This window comes from Culicoides brevitarsis, chromosome 3, assembly GCF_036172545.1.
Source record: "Culicoides brevitarsis isolate CSIRO-B50_1 chromosome 3, AGI_CSIRO_Cbre_v1, whole genome shotgun sequence".
Classification (NCBI taxonomy): domain Eukaryota; kingdom Metazoa; phylum Arthropoda; class Insecta; order Diptera; family Ceratopogonidae; genus Culicoides; species Culicoides brevitarsis.
This window is the reverse complement of record NC_087087.1, coordinates 12979307-12988568: the sequence shown is the minus strand read 5'-3', so window position 1 is coordinate 12988568 and position 9262 is coordinate 12979307.

Here is a 9262-nt window from a genome sequence, read left to right as displayed (position 1 = left end):
CATTAAATAAATTGAATAAAATTAAATAAATAAATAAATAAAATATTTAAAAAATTAAATATTAAAAATAAATATTAAAAATTTAAAAATATTTAAATGAATTTAAAACTATATATTAATTATTTTTAAAAAATTAAAAAATAATTTTAAAATTTTTATTAAATAATAAATAATTTTAATTTAAATAAAAAAATTAAAATAATAAAAATTAAATTATTTTATTAAAATTTTGGATTTTTAATATTTTTCGAGATTTAATGAATAGAAATTTTACAAAAAAAAAACAAAAATGATCTATGGCCTTAATTGATCTTTCAAAAATAATTAAAGATTTAATCAAAAATTTTATCATCTGATTTTTTTTTGTTTTAAAAGATTAAAATTATAAAATTTTGGAGTAAACTATGAAATACTTGTTAAATTATAACAAAATATGTTGAAAAAAATGAAAATTTCAGCTGCCAAATTTTTTCTGTTAAAATAAATTTCTATCATGTTTAATAATAACATTGCATTTTTTTTGTAAAATTTAATTTTACCCTGTTAACTACATGTATAAAAAATTTTTTTTTCTGGTATGACCTTAGGGAAAACCACTCATTTTAAACAATAAATTGTATTTAAAACATGTTATTTTACGCAATTTTTATTAAATTTTTTCATAAAACGCGTTAAAAATTAGTGAAAAAAGTAAAATTTTCAGCAATCCTTAAAATTTTACTCAAAAAATCTCGTTGAAAAATATTTCGCCCCATAAAACAGTTAAAACAACTCATCTAACGACGTCTGCAAAAATACGTTCCTTGGATGGCGCGATAAAAATAATAATCATAATCGTAAGATACACAATAACAACAAAAACTCCCTCATTCTTTCTCATCATGTGCGATGCGTTAACAGAAAGAGGAGGCAAAACAACAAACACGCAGCTCACAGGAATAAAGAAGGCGGAAAAAGTTTTCTTCACTTATGTCTTCGTTCTGTTTCTTCACTTGTTCGTAGTTTGTTTGTACTGGAAAATTTGCGGGAAATTTTAAATAAATTAAAAAAAAACTTATGAATTTTTAATCTTATTTAATTTTTCTAAAAAAAATTTAAAATTAAAAAATAATATTTAAATATAAAAAAAATTAATTAAAATATTTTTTTTAATTAAAAAAAAAATAAAAAATTACTGAATAAGTATACAGAAAAAAAATATTGAAAGTAAAAAATAATTGTTAAGTTTAATTTTTTTTTATTTTTTTTAAATTATTTTTATTTGATTTTAATTGAAATAATAAAAAAATTAAATCATACATAATATTTTTAAATGTTAAAAAAAATAAATTTACTTTATAAAACTATAATTAAATTTAAATTTTAATTAAAATTAAAAAAAAAATAATTTAATTAATAAAAATAATTATTTAAGTGTTTTAAAAATAAAAAATTATAAGTTTAATTTAATTTTAATTTTAATAAATTATTTAAAATATTTTTAAAGGTTAAGTAAAATTAATTTAATTTATATGAAATTTTAATTTGAATTTAAATTAATATTTTTCAAGGCTAAATAAAAATAATTAAATTATATCAAGTTTAAAATAATTTAATTCAATGATTAAATTAAATTAAATTTTTAAAATTTATTTGAATAATTAAATTTAAAAAATTTTTATAATTATAATTAAATTTTAAAAATTTAATATAATTTAATCATTGAATTCAATTGAAAAAATTTAAAAACTTAAAAATAAATTAAAAAAAAAAATTAATAAAATAAAATTTCACATTTCCCGCACCATCCTACGATAATTTCACATGTGCTCCAAAGGCTTGCTTGTTAAACTTAATGTTAAGTCGTCTTCGTCTTCGCCGCTGTCGACACAGCCAAACACCAAATAAAGAAAACAAGTTATTTCGATTTTATAACATAAATTTATAATCGTATTCCCAGGCTGTTTTTCTCAGCTCGTTTCGTCGTCTTCTTCTTCGTTTTTATTCTCTCGTTGCTGATTTCTCGCTGATGATGAGCAGACGATGAGGAAACGATTTGTTCGATGTCTTGTCTTTGCGAATTGAAACAACAAAATCGATACAAGATTGAATTTTCCGCCAATAATTGTGGATGTTTGCACACAATGCAAATACTCGCATCAATTTCCGAAAGTGCCTGGCATGCACAAATTATACAACGCAGAAGGCCATCAATTATGTGCGAATGGTAAATTTATTTTTCCACTCTGAACAATTTTTAAAAATTTTCTGTGTATTGACTGAATTTCCTCGTGGATTTCCAATTTTTCGTGTTTTTTTTTTTTTTTTTTGCTAGTAGTAAATAATATTCAGAAGAATGTATCGATTATGACGTGACGCAATGCGGGCCAAAATGGAGATACAGCTGTGACACATATTTAAATCATTTTTTGTTCCTCGTCGCCAATTTATCGATCGCCAAAGCAAGACAAATGAATTCAAATTGCCTCGATTCGAGCAACAAAAAAAAATGTCTAAAAGGAAAAAGGGACTGAAGACAATTTAATATTAATTAAACATTTATAGGGATGCTGATTTTAAACCTTTTTTTGCATCCCTCTTTGTGCCATTTTGTATTGTACGGCTGCTTATTGCTTTGTCATCGTTAGTTGCACAAGACTCGTTCTGCTTTGTGAGTACAGCGCAAATAAAATATTCAAAGTTGTATCGTTTACATTTCTCGTCTTTATTATTTATTTCTTCAATTCGCCGGAACTGATGGACAAAAAGATTATTTTTGCTTTAAATTTGAAAGAGTTGACATACGAACTTTTTGTATTGAAAAGGTTTCATTTAGAATTTTTACATTTGACAATTTTGTACCTAAACTTAATTTTTTTTTAAAATCGGTATTGTGCCGTAAACTTTAACTTTGATTGAAATAAAATTTTATGAAAATTAGTGGAAAATCATGGAAAATGAGTAAAATTTCAAAATTTTTTGTAATAAAATTTTATGAAAATTTTATTCAATTTACTTTAATTTTCATTTTTGTAAAAAAATTTCTCAAGAAACCAACAAAAGTTGGAAATTTACACGAATGCAATTCATTCTCGTTTTTTTTTTTTTTTTTGATAAAATTTTATAAATCTGAGTTTTTTTGTGCTTCTTTTGCTTATGATGGTTTCTTAATTATTTTAAAATAAAATTGAATTTTCCTATATTTTTTATTGATTTTTATCAAAATACAAATTTTTAGACATTTTTTCGAAATCTTTAGCCATTTTCTCATTGAAGTTGAAATTTAATTCTTAATTTTTGTATAAAGACAGTAAATGACCAGTCGCCTCCATTATTTTGAACCATTTCCATTGAACGTCAATTTCCCCTTTAATCTATCATTATCTTGATGCTCTTCGTCTCAAAACAAATTATCATAATTTATACAAAAGCTTATCCTCTATCATCATCACGAAGCTATGTAATTACACTGTTATTCATTCGAAATTAGCACCTTTGGCAATAACACGGAAAATAACAAAACAAACAAACAAAGTAACAATAATAATCACTTAACACCCATCTTCCGTCTTTAGGCATGGCACAAAAGTTCGCATTACATGCGTCTCTCTAATGTATCGCAAGGATTGTTTAAAAAAGATTTATTTGCGATAACACCTTTTCAGCACAGAGAAAGACATATATACAAGTCTTAAGTAAATATAGCTAACAAAATACTCTTGATATGTGTTTAATGTAGCTTATAAAAGTCTGTCAGTCACTTTTGTTTAGTCTTGTTCTCTTTCTGTTTCTGTGTTACTGAGTTATTATTTGAATAACGAGGGACAACAACTTACACGTTGGAAGATTTATACAAAAAGACAGACAGAAGTGTTGAAAAGAAAAATGAAGATCATCTAAAAGTTTTACTACTACCACACATCATACCCTGACTCGTCATCCATCTATCGTCCTTTTTTCTCTCACTATGTTCACTCACTCAAAACAATCATCTCAGTCATCATTGTTTTACTAAAGTTGTGTTTTTGTGCCCTGAAGTGCTTTGTGGATCAAAAAGGGGGTAGTTTTAGAACTCTTAAGGTCAGTTTAAGACATTTAGGATATTTTAAAAGAAGGTTTACTTCATATTAATCTGGTTTGATTTCAAATCTTTGTAGATTAGTTTAAATCGTTTAAAAGTTAGTTAAAAAATTTTATAGTTTAATAATTGATGTTAAGATTCACAGAAGCTGATTTAAGACTCCAACAGGCTAACTTTAAACCTCCAGAGATGGATTTCAAACCTTCAGAGGTTATTTTAAAACATTTTAAAATCAACTCTTAACTCCCTAAAAATTGTTTAAAACTTTTTTAGGTTAATTTTAGATCCTTAGACATTAATTTAAGAAATCCAGAGATTACATTATGACCTCAAGAAGTTATACCTTCAACTGTAGTTTACTTTTCTTTAGAGGTTAACTTTTGGACAATTGAAGGTTATCCAATGTTTAATTAGATTACTTTTGAAACTCAGATCAATGTAGTTTGATTTAAAAGCTTTGTAAGTTAATTCAAAACGTTTAGATGTTCAATTAAGATCTCTTAAGGTAAATTATAGAGTTTGAGATTTGAAGTAAAGACCCTCAAAAGCTGATTTAAGACTTTAATGTCCTAGCTTTAGACCTCTTAAGCTGAATATAAAACCTTCAGAGGTTATTTTAAGTCCTTTGAAGATCAACTTTAAACCCTTTAAAAACTACTAAAGACTTTTTTGGGTTGATTTTAAATTTTTAGGGATTAATTTAGGAAGTCCAGATGATAAAATGTGACCACAAGAAGCTCTTTAGTTATACCCTCAAGGTTTGTTTAATTTTCTTCAGAGGTTAATTTAAAACCTTTAGAAATCTTCTAATATACTTTCAAGGTCAATTGAAGGTTATCCAATGTTTTTAAAGATTACTTTTAAAACTCAGAAAAATTTTTACGAAGAAAAAAAATCAACCAAGAGAACTTGAACTTGACACCTTTTAACTCCACAGACCAAGACTCCATGCTCGTTTTTTATTCATGTGTGAGAGATATGTTGCTCGGAAAAACGTGTCGGCGGCACAAGTGAATAATAATAAAACAGTCTTCGGTTCAAATATTCTCTCAGGGAGTATCTCTTAGGGTGATTCGCATTTTTTTTTTGCCACAATCAAATTTTTCTTTTCAACTCTTGTTAGCAGAAAGTTGACAACCACTCAACAGCGACGAACGAATGAACGAACCAACGAACAAAGAAAAAAAAAAGAAAACGGAAACACATATATCGCGCTTGTATAAAATAAAACGTGAGGGTTTCGATGAGAAAATCGTGACACGAAAACATATTACGTTTGATTATTTCACGAAAGAAACACCGAAAAAAAAAATAACAGAAGAATCATAGTTTTCGCATGTTTTTTCAATGAACACAAAAAAAAACGTTCGCAACAAAAAGAAATTTGTTTTGCATATACTGCGACGAAAACGACAACTCGGCTGGTGCTCAAACAATCAACACAAAAGACTTGTAGTTTAACTTACAGACATTTCTTGTATTTGTTGCAGACACACACAAAAAAAAACAGCAAGCACGGGAAAGAAAAATGAAATATAAATGTGGAAAATGGCAGAAGCCATTTTCATAACTACTTGGCGCATTAACATCGTAATATTTGCATGAAATTTTATTATTTATATGTTTCATGTGATTTGTTGCTCCTTTCTTCGTGCGCCATAATTTTTGTTAGAAATGCGACTTTTTGGAGTGTTGCTCGTTTATTATATCGTAATAGGCGAAAGGAAAAGTTTCTGTATTTGGGTGAAGAGTACTTTTGCTTTTTTTTCGTCGTTAGTGTTTTCGACGCCGTGGAAGAGAAAAAAATGGAGAAAGACAAAAAGTGGGTTAGTTGGAATTTTTATCAATGTCTTCCTCGTGGAAATATGTATCTTTATTTGACTCCTTGGTCTTCGAATAGTCCTCTTGTACCAATTAATCAGGTTGACCCCTTTAGGAGTAAAATTGATCCCTTAAGGGGATTTTTTGGTCCATTAAGGGATCAATTTGCTCCGTTAAGAGTTCGATCTGATCCCCCATCCGTAGACCCAAAAAATTGAATCTTTTAAGAGGTCAGGGATCATATTGACTTCTTAAGGGATCAAATTGACTTCTTAAAAGATTCAACTTTAAGGGTCTGCGGATATCCAACTCGAAAGGTGATCAGGTTGATCCTTTAAGGGATCAGATTAAACCCTAAAGGGATAAATTTGACTCCTGAGGGGTCAATGTGATCCCTTCAGGGATTAACCTGACCCGTTTTTCGGGTCATAAATTTTTTAGAGACGACATTTGAATAATTTTTCTGTTCTCCTTCAAAAAATTGGCGATTATCGGGAGGACGTCGAACTTCCTGCATCCAAGGATGTCACTTATAGGATTGTTTTCGTCGATTCCTGCTTGTTGTAGTTCGGATGCCAGGTCGCCTATCAGCAGGTAACAGTCCCAAAGAATATGGTCGATCGTTTCGTAGCTACTTCCGCAGTCGCATTTTTGCAAGCAATTAATTCTGCTTCATTTTTAAATTTTTCACCCGGAAGGTCCTGGTTCGATTCCTGTTATGGAAACGACGCAGTGGCTTCCATTTTGTTGTTAAGTTTTGCTTAGTCACAAAACTTAACAGAAACTTAAAAATGTTTACTTACCTTGTTTCGAGGCATTATTTCCATTCAAGTCTTCTTCAATTCCTTTCTTCGATTCTTCAAGATCCTAAAAAATAAAAAAAAAAGTTAAAAAAAAATCGAAAAAGTAATTCTTACCTTCAAACACTTTCCAAACCAATATTTACTGATGATTCCAATCTTCCTTCAACTGTTCAAGTGATTCTTTAGACTCCAATATCCAATATCCTTTTCACCTGTCTCCCTGTTTTCATCATTTTCCAATGCATTGAAATAAAAAAAAAATAACATCAGGAACAGCAGCTTCAACAACAACAACAATGTGACAACTCCATTAAGAGCGAACAACATAATAATTTCAGACGAGCTGTTGTTGTTATTTTTTTTTTTTTTCAACAAAACACAAACATTTTATTTATTTGTTATTTCAAGCAGCAAACAATCACTCGCTGCGACTCACATCACATCCGTTCAACATCAAACAAGAATTCAAGGCAGACAATGACGACGGGAAAAAATCACAACTGATTGTGGGTCATCATGTAGCAGCAGCTAGACCGAATGTTATTTATATTTCCTTCTGCATTTGTTTTTCATAATCTAACTGTCCGTCCTGTGTCATCCAATCCTCGGTAATTGTTGTAACTCGTTGCTGCAAAAAAAAAAGTGCATAATCTATGAGACAAAAAAAAAACATGAAGGTACATGAAAAAAAAACTAATAATAAAGCAGCATGTTGGCTGTTTTTGTCAGTTTGTAATTCATTCAGGATTTTTTTTTGTGTGTTCTGATGAATAAACCGACGGCATGAGTTGTTGTTTTGCCGTGCCGTCATCTATTAAAACAAAATATCAAACACACGGAAAAAAAATTATGTAGATAACGAAATTTTTCTCTTTTTTTTCTACGTGTGGATTTCTATCTCGAATTTTTTCGTATGAAAAATTGTTTTTTTTTTCTAGTATGTCACTTTTTTAGGCTGCCATCAAACAGTGAAAAATCCATCTGATTTTTGCATGAGATAAATTTTTACAAATCATTTCCGTTTAAATGGAATAAATAAATCAATCTAGTTAAGTGAGATTTTTTTTACGCGGTAAAAAATAATGCATTTAGCACACTTTTTAATTTAAAAAAAAAACTAAAATTAGTCATCAGTGAAAAACGATTAAATAAAATGAAAACTATAAATTTTTAGTGTGTGAGAAAAAAAAATCCAATTTAATAAATAACAGAAAAAAATGTAACAACAATTTATTACATTGTCAAACATTTCATTGTTAAACAATCAAGCCGAGAGTCATATTAACTACAGGATGTCGAAACAATGCAAAACAATCGGAAATTCATACTACATGAATAACAACAGCAAAAATTGAGAAGTTAAACAATGTAATAAAATGTAATCGGAAATCTATTGTTTTAATCATAAATTGAAAAAAATCCACTATGAACATGCTTATTGACAAACAAAATAAAAAAAAAGTGAAATTAATATTTTAAAAATTTAACAATTTTATAAAAAGGGAATTTTTTGAGTGTGTAATTAATCTTTTTTTATTATTCAACAAATTTATATGATTGGATTATTTTTTTTTAATTAATTAAAAGTTTTTTTTTTAACAGGATTAGGTTTAAATTCTTGTTTTATTCACAGGTTTTTTTATGGTAGAAAAATATTAAAAATTTTTTTTTTTAAATATTTTTTTTAATTAAAATTAATTTTTTATTATTTAATTATTTTTACAAAGTTTTCGGAAAAATTCAAATAATTTTTTTTTTAATTTTTGATAAATATTAAAAATATTTTTGGAAAACTTTTGATTTTTTAAATATAAAAATTTTTTTTTAAATAATTTTATTTTTTTATTTTTTGGAAAAATTTCGAATAATTTTTTTTTTAAATTTTGGAATATTTTTTTTTAATTTTTTTTTATAATATTTTTTTTTTTTATAAAAATTTACAAATAAAATATTATTAAAATAAAATATTAAATTTTTATTAAAAACATATTAAATTAAAAAAAAAAAATCTGGATAATTTTTTGTAATCTAATAATTTTGAACAATTTGATTAAAACTTTGAAAACTTACGAAAATTTTTTAATCAAAATATTTTGTAAAATTTTAAAATATATTTTTCATAATTTTATTTTCGAATTCTTCGAGAATTTTTCTTCTTAATAAAATAATATTTTTGATGCTTTTTAAAAATTTTTGAAGATTTTAATTTTTTTAAAATGAAATTAATCTTAAAAACGCGTAAATTTTAACTTTTGCACTACCCTTTAATTCTGCATCAATAAATTTTTCAACACTGAATTGCAGTTAATATAAAAAAGTAAATCTCCATAATCAACTCATCAGCCACATTTTTATTACTCCAGTAAATTACTGTCCTACATTTTATTAATATTAATCAATCGCGTTCCATTATCACTTCACATTGCACACCATACAATCCGTACGACGAAAAAAAAAATAACTGGGAAATCCTCTTAATAGTGTATTAAAAACGCATAATACAAAACATAAAAAGTCCTCTCATTCACGCTTTTTCGTGTTATGTTGTGTTGCGTTGTTCGAACATGTAATAAAATGT